The sequence below is a fragment of the Chiroxiphia lanceolata genome, chromosome 7 (assembly GCF_009829145.1).
Source record: "Chiroxiphia lanceolata isolate bChiLan1 chromosome 7, bChiLan1.pri, whole genome shotgun sequence".
In the NCBI taxonomy this organism is placed as follows: Eukaryota; Metazoa; Chordata; class Aves; order Passeriformes; family Pipridae; genus Chiroxiphia; species Chiroxiphia lanceolata.
In genome coordinates this window covers 8,508,912-8,526,752 of record NC_045643.1, presented here as the reverse complement: position 1 = coordinate 8,526,752, position 17,841 = coordinate 8,508,912, and the positions used below count along the sequence as shown (strand labels likewise).

Genomic DNA, 17,841 nt, shown 5'->3' with positions numbered 1-17,841 from the left:
ACCTTACCTGGGAAAAACCCAAGTGGAAGTCGGCAAGACCAAAGAACTTTAAGAGCTAAAGAAATTGAAAAAAACCCTCTCTATACTTTTTGTCAATATATTAGAAGCTCAGAGTCTGTGAACATTTATGACCACTTGAATGGAGCAAAGTACAAGATAAAAAAGCACTGTGAGGCAGCTAAATAATGTCCTTGTCACAGTCCTGCTGCAGGATGCAATAGGGTGGCATCTGCATCCAACCTCCTTGTCCATCCAACTCCAACTGAAGTGATGGACTGGGGGCTTTCTTAGCTGAAAATAAAGCATGCCAGTAAAGGAAAGCTGAACTGTTTGAATAAGGGAGTGAATCATTCATGCTGCTGGTATCAACTCCGTTAAAACAACCATCTGCTTTTCTTCTTTTGACATTATGGCCTTTGACTTGTTTAATCTGATCTACATGTTACACCTGCTGGCCAGCAATACTTAGGCAGAGATTTCTTTCTTCCTGAAGACCTAGATATTCTCACAACCCGGTTGTTATCCTGAATTTACTATTTACTGATGACAGCATATTTAAAATCCAAAAGGAAGAAACTGAGTCACAAAGAAGAACAATTTGATACTACCTTCAGACTTTGGAGAGAATAAATCCCATAAATCAGGAATACAGTCCAATAGACTAGAGAGAAAAAGGTTCATTTGGAATCTGACCGGGTGCTCTCCAGCCATGGAAAGTCAGAGGACAGCTCTGCTCTTCACCTCCTCCAGGTCATATTCCAATTCCCAGAATATTAAAGGAAGAGGACAAAGTTCACTACACGAATGGCTGGTCGTTAGTTCAATCTGTTAAACAATCAGAGACAAGAGCTACAATTACACCAGTGAATATAAGAATTGTATGTAAATGCCATCCATTTCACACCAAGGGCTATGAAACAGGCAACAGCTGTGATAAGGAAAAACATTCCCTTCCTCATCACTGGAGATTTAAAAAAAAACCAAGTTAGACAAGAACCTGCCTGGTGAAAGGCAAATCCAGTCCTACCCTGAGACAAAGGGGTAGCCTAGATGACTTAGAAAATGTTATCCAAGCCCTATTTGCTACAGTCATGTACGTGCAGCACTTCCCCACTGCAGTACTGACTGCCCAGAAGTCTGTGTCTGCTGGCAGATAAGATCATGGTTACTACAGTAACCACACTGGTTTTCTTTTCTGAGGAATGGACAGAGGAGGGTATTTTTCCTCAAACTGTAAGTATGCTCAACTCACATGCTTAAAAGCCTGCTGCTGCCAGGCTCAGCAAACTAGCCCTGGACAGCATTAACAGCAATGTTTGGTCCAGGTGTGGGCAGTGGTGGCACCCTCAGTACAGAGCTACAGAGCTTACCACTGCGCTCCCAAGAACTTTAAAAAAAAATAAAAAAGCCTCCACAAATCTCCTCCCTCCAGATGCAATGCTCAGGTTATAAAAATTGCAAATTAAAACCTAACTGGAATAGGTACAGAGACAGAGAACTGTGATAACCAAGAGAATTAAGGGTTTTCATTGACAGGTTGAGAACAAGCTTGGTGTGAGACTGGGAATTGCTGTACACCCTGTAAATCAGATGCATGGGCCGCCCTCTGCAGTGTACCATTAGACTGCGCTTGGTTAGCATGTTCCTAATTCACTAGGACTACTTTAAAATTCGAGTCAGATATGTAATTTACCCCCACACTTACCCATACCATTTGAATCTGAGTGTGAGAGCTTGATCTGACACATTTATCCATCTTTGCTTTAGACATTTCTCCATTGCTTTAAGTTTACTTTCTGTAACAGATAAATAAATGTTATTTTTCCTTTGCTAACCCACTACCCCTCTATTGGTACTCATATTGCTGACAGGGAAAGTTTCTAATGCTTCTAATACTCCAGTCCTTATTCAGGAAGACAGTACTTGTGAAAAATTAATTTTGAATCATCAATCTTGGCCTGAAATTGAAGTGATGGAGCTTTTAGTCACCCCAGATGAGCATTAAATGCTCACCAGTAAGAGCAAAGGCTTTCTAAACTGGCCCTCACTCTGCAAGTATGACTCCTGTCCCAGCACTGATCAACTTGAGAGATCATCCCAAGAATATTTCTATTGCTGAGTAAGTCTGACATTTCGTGTGAATTTACTGGTGCCTGGTTTTATGCCTTGTATCCCATTTTCATTGTCGTATGTAAAATTTGGAGGTTTTTTCCCCCCTTTCCATGAAAGTCTTCCACTGGGGTGTGCTTCTTTGTACTGGGCACATCTAACAGGATCGCAGACACCTTTTACCCAGCACACAGTTTTCCATCCTATTATATTTATGTCTGCTTGACTTCCTCTGCCAGCACATTTGTTGAGAAAATAACAGCCCTTGGGGGCAGATATTTTTTATATTTTCTTCATGCCTAAAATAATTGTACCTACTTATTAAAAACCTCACTGACAGTATGATACAATAACCTTTGTGATTTATTTATCTTTCAGTGAGCTTTAGAGAGAGCTACTGCCTCTTTTCCAACTTTGTGCTGTATAGTCCATCATCAAATGCAGTGCTGCGCTCTGATGTTTGCAACATACTACAACAAGAAATTGGTCTTTGAATAACATTTATTCTGCTCTTATCTAGTTGATTTACTGGTTCCTCAAATATTTGCTTCCTTATACTATCTTAATTGAGGATTCTTCCTGCCTGTATTTTCTTTCACTGCTATTCTATAGAGAACAACACTCTCCAAACAGTGCATCTTCCCCGTTTTCTGTGTACACCACCATACCTGTTTTTTTCCATCACTTTAGTCTTTAAAAAAATCCAAGTAAAATATTTCAAGGGTATCAAAACCGGCTGAATTCTATAATGCATTTTTTCTTTTCCCCAAGGAAGGCCTGCCTTCTGAAGGCACAAGCAAAACACAGGCAGTAAGGAATCTCCTTAAGGTCCCTTGTCCTTGTCTTTTTCTTGTCCAGTATTTTTCTGATAACTTGGCATGCAAGACAAAGAGCCTACTAGTTTTGGCTTTGTTTATATTTTCCAGTAGACATACCTGAAAACATGACCAAAACCTCACCAGTTCCTGGTCTGTTCCTGCCATTCTGGCTTGGAGTGACTCAACCATAATCAACATTCCACTGGTACAGTGCAGATCAACATCTGGCCCCTCCGCCTGCCCAAAGCAATGTTTGATACACCCAAAATCAAGAAGTTTAGCCTTCCTTTGGTGTCAAAAAAAGCACTTGTTCCCTCTGTATGGGGTATCACAGACATGCTGATTGATGGCACTGTTGGATAGGGCTCACTGCAAAGCAGCTCCTTTGCTCTGTGCCTTGCTGCTGAGAGATGGGTAGTACCTACTGTGGTGAATTTATTCCTGGAACCGACCAGGTGGGCTGATCCCAGCATTGCTCCACATCTGTTGTGCGGATCAGCCTCGGGGGGCACTGGTACTTTTTTGGAAGAGGATGCTGATTCCAGATCCCTGCCCTGCAGTGGTCTTGGTTGTGTGCTGAGGCTCTGGCAGAGACCAGCTTGGAAAGCAGGAAGAGCCCCAGCAGACTGGAACAGCAGAGACAAGGTTTTGCCAAACAAACAATGAAGCTCTGCTAGCTCAGCCTCACTATCAGTTGGATCTGTACCTGTGAATGAAAAGCAGATGAAAAAATCTAAAAATTTAATCTGTTGGGTTGTATTTGTTTTTTCTATCAGGTAACTGGAGTAAGGGATCTCTCATCACAGAGCAGACTAACAACCCAAAATTGTAAGTAAGCAGTAGCAAAAAAACAAAACAGAAAAGATTATTCCAGAAAAATACCAAACAGAAGAGGCAATTCTTAAATAGAGAAGAGGCAAACACATGGAGCTGGTGCCACTCAAGGGCAACAACTGAGAACTTCACTTTATGCTCTCTCCTGTACTGTTCCAACCTCTTACATAAAGTAGTATTTATGGGCAAGGATTTACACAGATAAATTTTAAGCATTCCTTTAGTTGGTTTAACCCTTCTTGATTTTTGTATCTTTTTTGTATCCTGTTTGTCCTCAAAAGAGGGAAGGGAAATGGAGCACCTGATTATCTCCTCACAATATCTCAGTACATGGCATGGCACTAGTTCTCTTCTAGTACCTATTAAAGTTTCCTGGGGCTAGTAACACATTTGTAGCCCAATTCTGAAGCCTCCTTTTTCACACACAGAAAAAGTCATCCAGTTAGAAGGGAGTTTAGCCCTTGACAGCAAAAGAAGTTCTCAGCTTTCCTTTCCTGACGTGTGCAGAAACTGAGCTATGTCTTGTTGCATTTTTTTTTTTTAATTAGATCCAAAGAAGGTGACTAATAATGACCAGAAATAGGAAACCTTTGCCTGAAGTTGCTAATAATATTCTATCATCTTATCTTTAAATTCTTTTTTGTGGATTAGCAACGTTAACAATTATGAATCCCCCCAGCTTCCTTTTATCTAGTACAGTAACATAATCAAAATCATCCTGCTCTAAACTCTCTATAGCAAATCCTCTCTTTAAAGCCCTTGTTCAACGTCCTCCCTCATTTTAATTTCCTTTGCTACTGATTATTATACTAAAGCCTGGCATCTGAAAACTGAACTGTAGTGTTAACCATTTTTTCAGCACAGACCTATTCTTTCGGGATATTAATGCTTTAAGTATATTTTTTAACACCAGGCTGCCTGCAGTGAAATGCCTTGCATTCCTATTGTGTTACTGTAAATACCATTATTAAGAAGAAATGATTGACTTTATTTAATGCGCTGTTCAGATAGTCTGCAGAGATGTCTGTGGTGCCAGTATCATTGCCGTGCTTTAATTACAATTTTAATCATCCGTGATCTTTCATTTGTTTGTGCTGTAAGCTAATGATTTTTTTCTATCACAAAGCACTGAAACAATGTCTTAGCATTATTATTTTGTATTATTAAGTAGATTTGCACAACACTCTTGCTCACTCACTCTGCTAGATTCTCAGTTTCCAATGCTGCTCCTAAAAACCCACCCTTTAATGGTGCATCCTAAAAAGCCCTGCTGCATCCTAAAACCCATCTAATTTCTTCTGCCTCCCACCCTCTACACATAACCAGGGCATTTGATGACTTGTTTAGGTTTGGACTTGGTAACAAGCACATACCCACCTACCTACAGGGCAGCAGAAAAATTTAGTATACCCCACAACCAGGGTCCCACTCTGGACACCTGTCAAACCCCTTTCCTTGCTCTGTGGCCAGTAATCCACATCAAATGTCCTTCACAGCTTGCAGCAGACTACACTCTTTTCCCTCAGGTCTTCAAGTGCCCACGAGAGGAGAGACATAAGAGTGAGAAGCCCAATTTCCTGTGATGTGTCTCTGCCTTTAACACTACTCCTCTACTATCTTTGGCAGGCAGATACAGGAGAACTTGCTCTGCTCTGCCACCTGAACACCCTGTAGTCTCATAATGTGGCACCAGTCCTGAGACAGTAACTCCAGGTGAGCAGTGGATCATACCTGTTTGGGGCAATGCACCTCTTTCATTACACACCGAGCTCACCTCAGGCTGCAGCAGAGCACACAAGACTCAGCTGCAAAGGACCAACATGTTGCTCAGTTTCTGAGGTCACCTCAAGCCCCCGAAAGCTCTGCCAGAGACTAGAGGCACTCTCATCCTGACTGTGGGCACAGCAAGACATCATACCCAGAGATGCTCAGGTGACTGTCATTGCCTTGCAGCAGGTAGGGGATCTACCTGGCTAACCAAGCTTATCCTAATATAAGGTTATAGCTTTATTTCTAATTAAATTCCAAGCCATGCGAGGGGAAACACTGAAGCGCTATTAGCAGCTATCCTCTGTGAAACAGAAAACCTTGTAGCAGCACACTGTGTGTAATTATAAGCCACTGAACTATGGAAAGTCAAAGACAGAAGAAAACACTGAGTTTGTAGGATTTGCTGTATTAGTTCCTCAGAAGGAGATTCACTGATAGGTTTTGACAAAAACTGTCTTTCCCTGAATATAAATGTCAGGATGCAATGAAGGGATCCCTGCTAACTCAGACTTACGGGGGCGGGCAGACGGGGCCACCGGAGGTTCACTGCAAAGGCACACGAGAGGAATCTGCAGCAGCTCTACCCTGACATCTGGGGTAGAGTGTTCACAGTGCCTGTACACAAACAGTTTGTCTGCAACTTTGATCACACCTTCGGGTAGATTAAAAATCAGCCTAATAAGAACATGCCTCAAGTCTGAAACCAGAAAATCTGGAACAGGACTTAAAACTCTTGCTGGGCTGAGCATACTGCTCCCCACAGCCTTAACTCTAGCAGGGACATGAAAGACTCACTGGCCCTTTACCAGATCTCTGCTGCAGCAGGCAGGCTGCACCTGGGCAAGGGAAGCATGACTGGTTGTAGGAAGCCACACCAGGGCTGCAGAACCCGACCCCTCTGTCTGCTTGGCCACCTGTGAGAAGTTCTGGCTCACCTGCCCCTGTTCATCTGAGAAGTCAGGGGAAAAAAGAAATAACTCTCCACCTGATTTTCTTAGTCAAGTCTTTGGATGTCTGTGCACCCTGGAGAGCCTGCAGGTCATCTCCAGGAGCCAACAAAGAAATATTACTTAGAAACAAGTGAAGAGAGGCTCAAGCTATGATGCTGGATTCATTTTTTTAAAAGATCCCTAAGCATGGCAGGTATTTGAGTATTGGTTGTTAGTTCATGTCCATTCCTGGAAATGCTGGAAATCTGTGTTACTTTTCTGCTTCTGTAATTTCGATGAGGAGGCATTAGACGTGCTGCAATGTCACTTGATATTCTGCTTTTCTGTTTTTATCTGTTTTGTGGATTTACATTTCTTAGCTGCGTGTGAAGGGTTTCTCATCCTTCAGCGGGCTGCTGGCAGCTGCCTGCCCTCTCCTGGCAGCCTGGGGCTGCAGAGAAGGGACTTGCCCATCAGGAGCCGGCTTCACGCAGAGACAGGGACCCAAAGCACATCACACAAAGGTTTTCACATGCTGCAGAGCGTGCCAGAGTTTTCCAGTGATGGATTAACCTTCCGATTTGAACTGTGCCAAAATACTATACTTTCAAATGTATCTGAAATAATGGAAATATTGCAGCAATTGTAAAGCACAAAAGGATAGAATCAGAGCAAGGGGAGAGGGGCTTTTTTGGTCAGTAGCTCTTATATTTTATGTCCAACAGCAAAAACAGTAGCCATTTCCAGAACAACCGCACTACTGATATAAATATACCAAGTGAAGTACACCCACAAGAGGTAAATAATGCTCATCAGATAGCTACAAGGAAAGCATTAAACTAGGGCTAAACACACTGAACATGTCTTCATCTGTCATGGGGAGCAGACACCAGAGTGACCTGAACAAAGCAGAAGCTGTAGGATGGAACAAAGATCTCACTGCCACCAAAACCTGAGGCAAGATCATGGGGTCTTAATCTGTCTTCTTTTAGTTTAAAGCCATTACCTCTTCTTCTATCACAACAGGCCCTGCTAAAACGTCTGTTCCCAGCCTTCTTTACAGGCTCCCTTTATGTACTGGAAGGCCACAATGAGGTCTCCACAGGGTCTTCTGTTCTCCAGGCTGAACAATCCCAACTCCCTTAACCTGTCCTCTTAGGACAGGCTCCCTTAGTGGCTCCTTCTAACTTTCAGGCTTTCCTGGGAAATGCTGTTCTCCAGCATTTCTTCCAAGTGATAGCAAAGCTGAATCAGATAGGACTTAGAGCAGTGACTACTAGCTTCTTAACAGTCCTGCTATTCCTTTTAAAGACCAGAACAATTAGCAGCTAAATCATCAACCTGTATACCAAATGCTATCCTTGTGAGAGCTGTGCACTCCTCAGCTCCCATTTCACACTGCCTATCGAAAAGGGATGAAATCATTCTCACTATATGGTCAAATTCACATATTCTCAATCAGTTTAACTTCACCTGGTTTTGCCAGAGAACAGCCTGTGCATCTTGACTGACAATGGGCCAGAGCGGAAAGAGGCTGATTTAGAACAACCCTTGTCTGTCTTTTGCATTACACTGTCTTTGTTTTCAGAGAATCATAGCACAACTTGGGTTGGAAGGGACCTTAAAGATCATCTCGTTCCAACCCCCCCACCAGGTTGCTCAAAGCCCCATCCAACCTGGCCTTGAACACTTCCAGGGATGGGGCATCCACAGCTTCTCTGGGCAACCAGTGCCAGTGTCTGACCACCTTCACAGTAAAGAATTTCTTCCTAATATCTAATGTAAGCCTTCCCCCTCTTTTCTACAGAGGTTGTGCTTTTGCATTAAATACTGTCTTCCTTTTAACACTACTCCTCTGGATTTAGCTCTGTATAAAATGATTACTGCCTTAAAAACAATTGTATAGAAAACAGCAGTAGCCAATGCTTAGGAGTGATATGTCATCACCCTCTTTTGTCCTCAGTGAGACATGAATTAAAAGCCAACTCAGGCAGAGGTAAAAGGCTAGCACGAGTTCCCTAGCAGGGAGAGAAGGGAATGCTCACCTGGAACTAGTGAAGACCAGGGGCAGTTGTGGGGATGGAAAAGAGCACAGCTTATGTACCCTCACCCTGTCTGCCACATTTTGCCCACATCAGCCCAACAGCATCATCCCCTCACCCACTTCTGTTCTGGGTTCTGTCACCTGAGGAGACAGTGATGATAAGCTCCTACCACTGCTGCTGCTGAAATCACTTAGCTCTGACTCAGGTGAGAGGCATCACAGGACCTCATTTACCAGCTCCTCACCAGGGTCTAGCACAGGGTGAGGGGCAGGCAGGTGTATCTGGAGCCAGTGCTGCCCTTCCTGCAGCCCCCACTCTGCTCTGAGCCCCTTTGCTCTTCTGGGAGTAGACTCAGCCTCAGGTTTCCTGAGCTCTGTCTTTCACATAAGGCTGTCCACAGCCTTGGGAAACAAGAAGACAATATGAAATATTATGCTTTAGAACTTGCACAGGGTTCAGCTGGCTGAGGACAAGCTTCAGAGCCTGCTCCAAAGTCTGTGAAGCTGATGGTAATGCAGAGACTCCCCTTGACTTCAGAGAGATGAAGTCCCAAGGGAAGAGCAAGTTGATCGCTGACCCTGCCTTGCAGCGCAGTCTGAGCAAGGGAGGTCTAGCACAAATCTCTTTGGTGCATCAAGCTACAAGTGAGTCCCCTGATGCTGCAGATAATACAGGAAAGGTGAACATGAGGTCTGGGTCTCCCAGGGTTTTTCATTGTTTGGATTTTGCTGGAAGCTGCTGTTATGCGGAGACTTCTTTGCTGATCTGCTTTTGCCCAAGTGTTTGTGCTTCAGAGTCACTTAATTCAGTTAACAAACAAATTCCAAACTCACACAAAATCTTGGCATTTCAGAGCATTCCCATGCTCATCTATATCCTCCTTGCTAATATTTGCCCATTTCCTTCCCCCGTCCCCAGCCACTTCACCACTATCAAAGCTTTCTCATCAGATTCTTTCCTTGGGCTTTAGGCTCACAAACAAGCAGCATCCTTTCTTGTTTCCCCTGCAGAATACCAGGATATAAAGGACAAACTGCAGTGCTGATACAAATATCAAATTAGCAACAACAAACAGGAGCAAACTCCTTTATATAGAAGTTTTCATGGCAAAGCCCAGGGACAAAACACCATCATGTTTCTCACCCCACACGCCTTTCCAGGCTTTGTTAAGTGTTAGTTTTACAGTCCCTGACTGAAAAACTGGGCCCTGTGCATGCTGGCAATCAGGTGTGCACTGAGAGAACAGCAGAGGAGGAGATCACACACCATCGAGACACTGAGGCTGGGCAGGGCAAGGACTTGAATTATCAAAATTCTAATAATTATGTAAATGGAAGCTCTCCTTCTCTGCTGGGGTGGGCTAAGGAGGTACACAAAATGAAAAAAACCAAACCTGTTCACAGAATTTTATTCATGCTAGCCTAACATCTGTTACTTTTTAAGTAGGTGTTTAAAGAAGGTTGTCAGGCCACAGTTACCCTTTATTAAAATCCTGTAGGTCAATATGGGAATAACTACCCTTTATTGAATAGATAAATTATACATACTAACAAAAATTCATCATAAATGAGAAGTCAGGGGCTCTTTTCTTCTGCTCTCACAATATCTTTTAGCATACTGTATAATACACAGCATGTGTGGTTTCCATTGTAGAAAAAAATGGTTTGTTGACTGTGACAGGCTATAATTAGACTCTGATACAAAGCAGGGCCAGCATAACACTCAGTGTTCATGCACTGTGCATCACAATGGGATCTCAGTCTTGTTGCCTGTTCCTTGTGCCTGCTATAATGACCATCAATAACAACAGGAATGGGTAAAAGCTCTCTTCTTTGCATGTAGTCAGCCTACAGGTTCCACAGAAAGGAAGTGATGTTACGCTGATCATACCAAACACCAATGGAGCTGAAAAATGAGCTTCCCTCTGACACTGTATTTGGTCATGACCTCTGCCATGCAACAATTCAAAGAGAGGAGAATTTACAAAGTCACAGTGCAAAAAGCTCAACTTAGCTGTGTGTTCTCTGAACTGGAGGGAGCTATTTGCATACTAGGGTGCAAGAGGCTGCAGCCAACACGGGACATGTTGAAAGAGACCTGCATGTGGAAGGAAGCATGAGCTCACTAGGTGTTATCTGAGCTATTCTGGTATCTTCTGAAGAGCTGGTGAAGAAGCTGGCAAGGAAAGGACTCTCAGGGGCCTGTCACAGCATCTGTGCTAGCAAATAGTCCTTGGTGACAGAGCCACGTGGCAGCAGCGTGAAAGCTCTGGAAGGCCATTTCCAATCTCTGACTTGCTTGGCTTTCCTCTGCAAGCAGCTCCCATTCAGATGCTGTGATAAAGCAGGTTTCTCATTTGCATTTTCCAAAACAGGCTGATGGTTTGTTTGCTTTTATAAAATTCTTTCCTATGACCTTGGGTGGAGAAAACCCTCAAGCTCCTTCCACTATTTGACATGAATTGGAAGTGGAGAGTGGGACATTTTTGCAGCTGTCAGCCCATGCCCATCAGTGGCAGCTGCCCAGTGTCTCCCAGGTTTGAGGTCCAGGAATTCACCCTTTCAAAGCAAGCCAGTTTGATATTAAAAACCCCACAGTATAGGTAGGAAATAGAACATTGCATGTGTCTAATTACTGTTCCTCTGCTGCCCCAGCAATTAAGAGCAATACGAAATGGTCTGTGGGCTGTCACCCTCATGCCCTGACTGTGTGCTCCGAGGGGTTGATTTCACACTCAGGGGGACACATGGCACATGGGAAAACAAAGACCCCTGTTTGTTCCAAGGCAGTGACTGCTTGTGAAAGCCCATGCAGCAGCTTGTTACAGCCTGTGTCAGTGAAAATGCTGCCAGACAGTCAAAAGAGACAAGCAAAGATCTGAAAGATCTGCAGAAAATAAAGCCAATCGCCAAGGCTAGGATTTTCCAAGGGAAATTAAGTGGGACAACCTTACTGAAGAGTAGACCTAAAATGCTGTGAATATTGCTGTCTTGCTGTGACCATATTAACTTTAACGTGACTTAGAATAGACCTGACAACCCCATATGTGATCCAGAATAGCTTCATACAATGCAAGACTCTTTAATTCACTTCCATTAAGAAGATTTTCTGCCTTACACAGCCTAACCGCAGGCAAGGTACAGCGTTAATGAGAGGGGGTCTGAGCAAAGGGCTGAGGCTCCCAAGCGCAGACGTCAGGCATGAACAAGCAGAGCTGAGTGTCACGGACACAGTGCCTTGCAGGAGGATGTACCAGATGTATTTTCTATTGAAAAACCTACCCTCTTTGTTCAAGGAAATCTTAAGTGGTTTCATTTCTCTGCTGCAAACAATTCACTTCCTCCTTCTCCTAGCAGAAAGGGAGATGAGGGGATTTTAGGCAGAGCATTAACCCCAGAGAGAGGCCACCTCTGAAACACACCTATGTACACCAGTCACTCCTGGCTGCCTCAGAAATGCTGGTTTGCTGCCTGACCTATTTCTGGCTTCAGCAAAGGAGAAGAAAAACAACACACCATTGATTTTGCAAGTAGTTGTTCTGCAGAATAAACCAGTCCAAACCCCATGTTTATTTTGCTTCCTGGGGATCTGTCAGAGAGGTCATTGGAGAAGTAAGAGATTTAGAACAAGAGATAAAGAGAACTTGTTTTCAGTTCAAGAGGTGTATGCTTCCTAAAGCTACCTACCTGCCCCAGATTCCCCTATCCTACAAGAGTTTGGCAGAAAAATAAATCTTATAAATGCCAAAATCGGTGAATTACAAAGTGGCTCTGATTCCCCAAAGGAAGGATGTAGAGCAAGCACTTAAAGACCGACGATAAATGATAACCCTCCACACAGGCTCCCACCATGAAGCACGGCCACAAACATCTTCCTTTCTCAACAGTACCTTCCCCTGCCCTCCCTGCTCCCCCAGCCCAGCCAGCTTTCCTTTCTGCTGCCACGCAGGGATGAGTCCTCCCTTTGTCCATCCTGCAGCAGCTAAGATATCCCCCTAGACAACTGGAAAGCTGCTCTTTGGTAACTATTTACAGAAAAGCTGCCCTGAGCCCCTGGATAGGCAACCAAATGGAAATCTCCTGCAACAGCAATATTTTTGCCCAGCTCGAGACCCTGTGCAGGGAGAAATGCTCCATGGGAAGAAGGTAGGTACATCTGACCTCTGCAGAGCCCCTCTGCAAACCTCCATCCACACTGGATGTAGGTCTGTCTCCAGGGAGGGCTTGGGCAGGCACTGAGAAACAGGCATAGTTTCTGGCAGGTTTCAGTCAAAGGCTCTAGTTTTTAATACTTGGGCTTGTGACAGGTAGAGGCAGTAAAGCAAAAGCTGTCTAAGATGCGGCTTCCCAGGCAGGTGCAGCGCTGCAGGGGACTGGTTTTACATCAGGTGTCACTCGTTAGGGTCTCCTGCATTAGCTGAGACTCACAGCACTGCTGACAGTCACCTTAGAAAGAAAACAGGTGACATCTGCCCACGCAGAGCAAAGTGAAACAGGAGGCAGGAGGCAACACCATGACAACACCCAGCAGCTAATTTTTTTTTTTTTCTTCAGCACAAGATGCATGCAAGAATAGCCAGGCTGGGTAGGCAATCTTTCCAGTGCCCTTCCCTGTCCCTGACAGTAGCCACCTCATAGAATCATAGAATAACCTGAGTTGAAACAGATGCACAAGGATCATCGAGTCCAGCTCCTGGCTCTGCATGGAACAACCCCAAAAATCACATCATATATCTCAGAGACTGGGAAAGCATGTAGCAGAGTTTCCCCAGAATATTTTATCTGAGGATTTGAGGAACTGAAAGGTCCCTCCAAGACTTACAGCAGAGGGTTGGAAATGCCAGTGTGCCCACACAAGTTCTGTGCTAGGAAGCAAGGAATTAAAATGCCCTTTGAGGTTGATCCAAGAAGAAAAGAGGAGGTTCACAGCTCCAAGGAGGCCTTGTGAAATGGCCCTGTGGTAAGAGTGCCTCCAGGAGGTGTGCAGGCAGGCACCAGGGCAAGTATAATTGCTGCCCACCCAGTGCCTTGCCCAGCAAGTCTCCCAGCTCTAGCAGATGCAGATCATTATGTGTCTCAAGGGGCCAGCACAGGAGAGGGAGCTGCAGGACATGCTGCTCCTGTTCCCATGTCTGCCTCAGGAGCATCAGCCCAGCCACCATCATCTATCCATGGTTAACACAAGGAAGCTGGAAAGGAGCAGGAAAAAGTTGATCAATTTGTGATGAAAGAGACTGTAAATCATGCATGCAGGGGACATGGTGATGGGACAATCAGCTGTCGTTAATGAAATCCTGGATAAGAAAGATGAGGAAGCAAAACACTGCACTCTCCCCTGGCTTCTGCAATTATGCACCCAGAAGCATTAAGTATAATTAGACAGAGACATCTATTTTTGGAGTTTGGAAGATACAGCAGGAGTGCCTAAAAACCAGATCCTTCTAAAGGAGATTGGGGAGAGGGGCTACAGAGAGCAAATGCACTGCCTGGAAAGCACCAACAGTGGCTTCCTATGCTCTCCTGACCACTGCCAGGAGGACATTTTCCACCTAGGGGTCACCACAGCACTGTGAGAATCCACAAGTTTTGGCTGCAGAATAACTGAAGACTTCGTAATTCAGGGCCTTTTCCCATGCCTGAGGACAAACTGCCTGATTGGCATCTTGCAGTTAAGTCTGAGCTATCAGATATGTTTGGTATTCTGAAAGGTGAGGAAGAACTTCAGAGGAGCTGGAGAAACAGCAGTTTCTCCCTTGCCAGAGGCTGTGTCTGCCAGTAAGGAGACGAAAGAGCATCCAAGCTGAAAACAAAGCAGCTAGGTGGGAAATTCCCCTCTTTATAAGTATAAAGAACATTTTCCTACTAGGAAAACAGATACAAAAAGTCCTCATCTCCTAAACAGGTATTTTTTTCCTCAGTAATTCAGACCTAGAAACTCCCCTTCAAATTTCCCCCCTCAGAAACTCTGTAAAATCTACAGAAGGATTATGTGTTTCACCTGGGAAAGAAGAGGGACAGTAGGAGGGAAGAGAGCCATCATCAAGTGCTTCCCTTTTGAAAAGTTGGTTGCACATAATCCAAGTCTGACCACACCTTTTGGGGAGGCCTTAGTCACAGGTGGTGTCTACTTGCTCACTAGCCCTCAGAGGCTTTCTCAGCTGATGCTGAAGCAACTTCTCACATGTATGTCACACAGGGAAGTAATCTGTCTATAGCAGTGGTCTGATTTTGTCATTGCTGCTGTGCAATATCCATGGGAAGCCACTTGAGGAACTGGTAAGTGACCAAGATCTGAAGAGTCTCTGGATGGCTACTGGCTCACATTCCCTTTGTGACCAACCAGCCTGTCATGGCACAGCCACGACCCGTGTCCCAGAAGTACGAGCTACGCCCAGATGTGTGTAGGGTAACAATTCACTTCTCACTTACCTGGGTGAAATGAAACACAGGGGTGCCTGGGGACCCTTCATACTGTGGGTGTAATTCACACCATATACTACCCTGTCCAAATCCCAGGCAGTTCTCTCCCCACCACCCTGGGTCTTTGTGCCTCCCTCAAACCTCATCAGTCAACAGAGTTCTTACACAGTGACTAAGAGCCGACCAGTTTCTCAAGCTGTGCCAGGATTGTTGCTGCAGTTCCCATGTAGGGCAGAAGGACCCTAGAGACTCTTTCATGTCGGCATGCTATAGCAAAAACCTATCTGGGAAGTGATAAGATGAGAAAGTTGTTATCAGTCACTTCCCTGACTGCAGATATTGCCTACCCAGCACTGTGGTTGCTTTTCCTCTGGAGCTCACAAAGGCTCTAAGGCTATTTTTTTCCTTGGGATTGAAAATAAATCACTCCAATCACTTGCTTTTCTTGAGGTGCTACAAAACAAACTACAGTGGAAATGTTATCACTGGTAACAGATTTAGCCTGCAGGACCATGTGTTCATTTAAATTTTAACACTTAAGAATAGTTTCTGGTGGCACTATGTAAATACGAGGTATGGCCAGCACAAGCAGGTACAAATTGAGTGACATTATATGACTTGAAGTCACTTATTTCTGCTTCTGACAGCTACTGATGAAACCCTACCTCATTTCTTCTCCATGTCCCCTGTGCATTCAGGACACTGGAGTGAGACTTGGAGAAAGAAGAGCATGCAAGGAGACAATATCACTTTAATGACATGCCTCACTGATGCCTCTCTATCACACCTACCTGCCACACAAATATCTGGGAGGAATAAAACATTTACTGTCTTGACAAACCAACTGTGCCTGATTCACACCACTGCCAGAATTCTAGCAGCGCCTAAGAGCCCAGAGATGCCATCACTGCACTCCTGCTCACCTTGCTACCTTTGCAACCTGCTGATACAGGCTTGATGAGGCAGCAAAAGGGGGTTTGAATCCACTTCTTTCCTAAAAAAAAAAATAAAAATTCTGAAAGCTGTGTAAATGAAGCAACTGTGAGGGAAGAAAACAGTTGCATAAGAGAGGTTTTTCTCTGCTTAAAATTCAAAGCCTGCTCCTGCATGCCAGAGGCAGAGACAGCATGAGCAGCAGCAACCTCCCTGCTTTGCTCTCTGAGTGCCCTGGCACTAGCTGCAGGAGGAGATCCTGCCTCACTCACCCTGGAACAACTGCCTGCAGGGCATGGCTGGACTCTGCTCCTCATGGGCTCTCAGGCTGTCCAGAACTGAGCAGATTTAAGCCATGTCCCTGGCAGAAGCTGTCATTTGTCCATGTGCCAAGGCTGTGCCCTACAAGACTATCACAGCCTCTCAAATAGTAGGTTTTTCCTCCTCTTCCCTTGTCCACAAAAAGGATACTTTCCTAAAATACAGATACTTTCCTAAAATACTCAGCTGTAGTCCTGCCTGGCACAAACCAGCTCAGGCCACGCAGTTGGATCTTGCTGAATTTAAAACAATCTGAGAGCAAGATCCAGTAAGTAGCAATCAAACAACCCTTAAAACAGAGCCACTGAGCAGCAAAATGAAATCAGGCAATGCCTTTATACAGGCCAAGGCCAAGCAAGAACCAAGGAAACAAAGCCAGCACATAAGAGATTCTGTGTCCTACCTTGTCAGAGCTTAGAAGGAAAGCAGGGAGTTGGGGAGACCAAGAGTTGCCTTTGCAAGGAAAAAGGCTTCAACACACGAAGCAAGGTGTGCTCAGAAATAAAAGGTTTTCTCCCCGCTCCCAGCTAACAAAGGGCTACTGATCAAGGAAAACAGGAGATCTATCCTATCATTTCCCAACTGCACCTAGTGGGATAAGCATTCCTCACACCATGATTTTTTTGCCCATGCTCCATATTTCCAACTGACTGTGCTGTCTGGTATTGCTAGATGATGTCCAAGGGCTGCCCTGTAAAAGTGTTATCTTTAGGGACATAATGACATGAGAAGAGAGAAGGGGAGAAGCAGCAACACGAAAGACTGACTGGCAGGGCCCAGAAAAATTTTCAGGTGTGGCATTTAGGAAAATTCTATTTCTGATGTGAAGTAAACTAGATCTAGAAATAGAAAAAAAAGGTAGGGAAGTCCTCAGCATCAATCTTTGAGGCTGGCTTTTCAACTAAACCAGCTTTTAGGGTCATGGACTCATCTGCCAGGTGGCACATCTATTTCAACTGAATCCTCACCACAGACAGGCTTCTAGCTAGATTTGTTCGGAAAAAAACCCCAAAACCACCAAACAAAACAAAAGAAAACCAACCCCCCAACCCACACATGCAGCCTTGTGTGTGTACATAGGGGAAAAACTGTCACGAATGCAAAGGCTTGTCATTTCATACCTTCCATAAAACAGAGACTCTTTCATAACCCCACAAACAGAAGGAATCAGGGAAATGATAGGTCTGTATTACAAAGCAGACAAGATCATCAAGTCCAACCTTTGACCAATAACAACCATGCCCACTAAACTATATTTTGAGGTGCCACGTCTACTCAGTTTCTGAACACTTCCAGGGATGGTGACTCCACCACTTCCCTGAGGAACCTGTTCCAGTGCTCAACAATTCTTTCAGTGAAGAAACTTTTCCTAATATCCAAACTCAACCTCCTCTGGTGTAACTTGAAGCCATTCCTCCTTGCCCTGTCACTAGGTGCCTGAGGGAAGAGGCCAATTTGTGTGAGTCAGAGTGGCTCCTGTACAGGCAAAGTATTTGGTTTTACATATCCTACATTCAAAGCATTAATGGCAACAGTAGGTCATCAAGAGCCATATTAGCTGTGATCATCCCAAATATTTACTGGAAGTTGTGTTTTTATTTACATTTTATTCCTTTTTAACATTTAACAAAAGATTCTATTGCAAAAGCTAGAGGGGAAGAGA

At 44.4% G+C, this 17,841-nt stretch overlaps 1 long non-coding RNA gene across 2 annotated transcripts in view; it reads right to left on the bottom strand.

Moving 5' to 3' along the window:
* The window catches only part of LOC116789285, a 35,088-nt gene that overhangs the window by 8,842 nt on the left and 8,405 nt on the right, over window positions 1-17,841 (bottom strand). The window contains exons 4-5 of one of the 2 annotated variants that reach the window (XR_004357962.1): window positions 1,706-1,796; window positions 742-825 (exon numbers count right to left, since the gene is read on the bottom strand). The exons of the other annotated variant lie outside the window; for it this stretch is intronic. This is a non-coding gene — a long non-coding RNA (uncharacterized LOC116789285). The remainder of the gene's footprint in view (window positions 1-741; window positions 826-1,705; window positions 1,797-17,841) is intronic. 2 annotated transcript variants of the gene reach the window in all.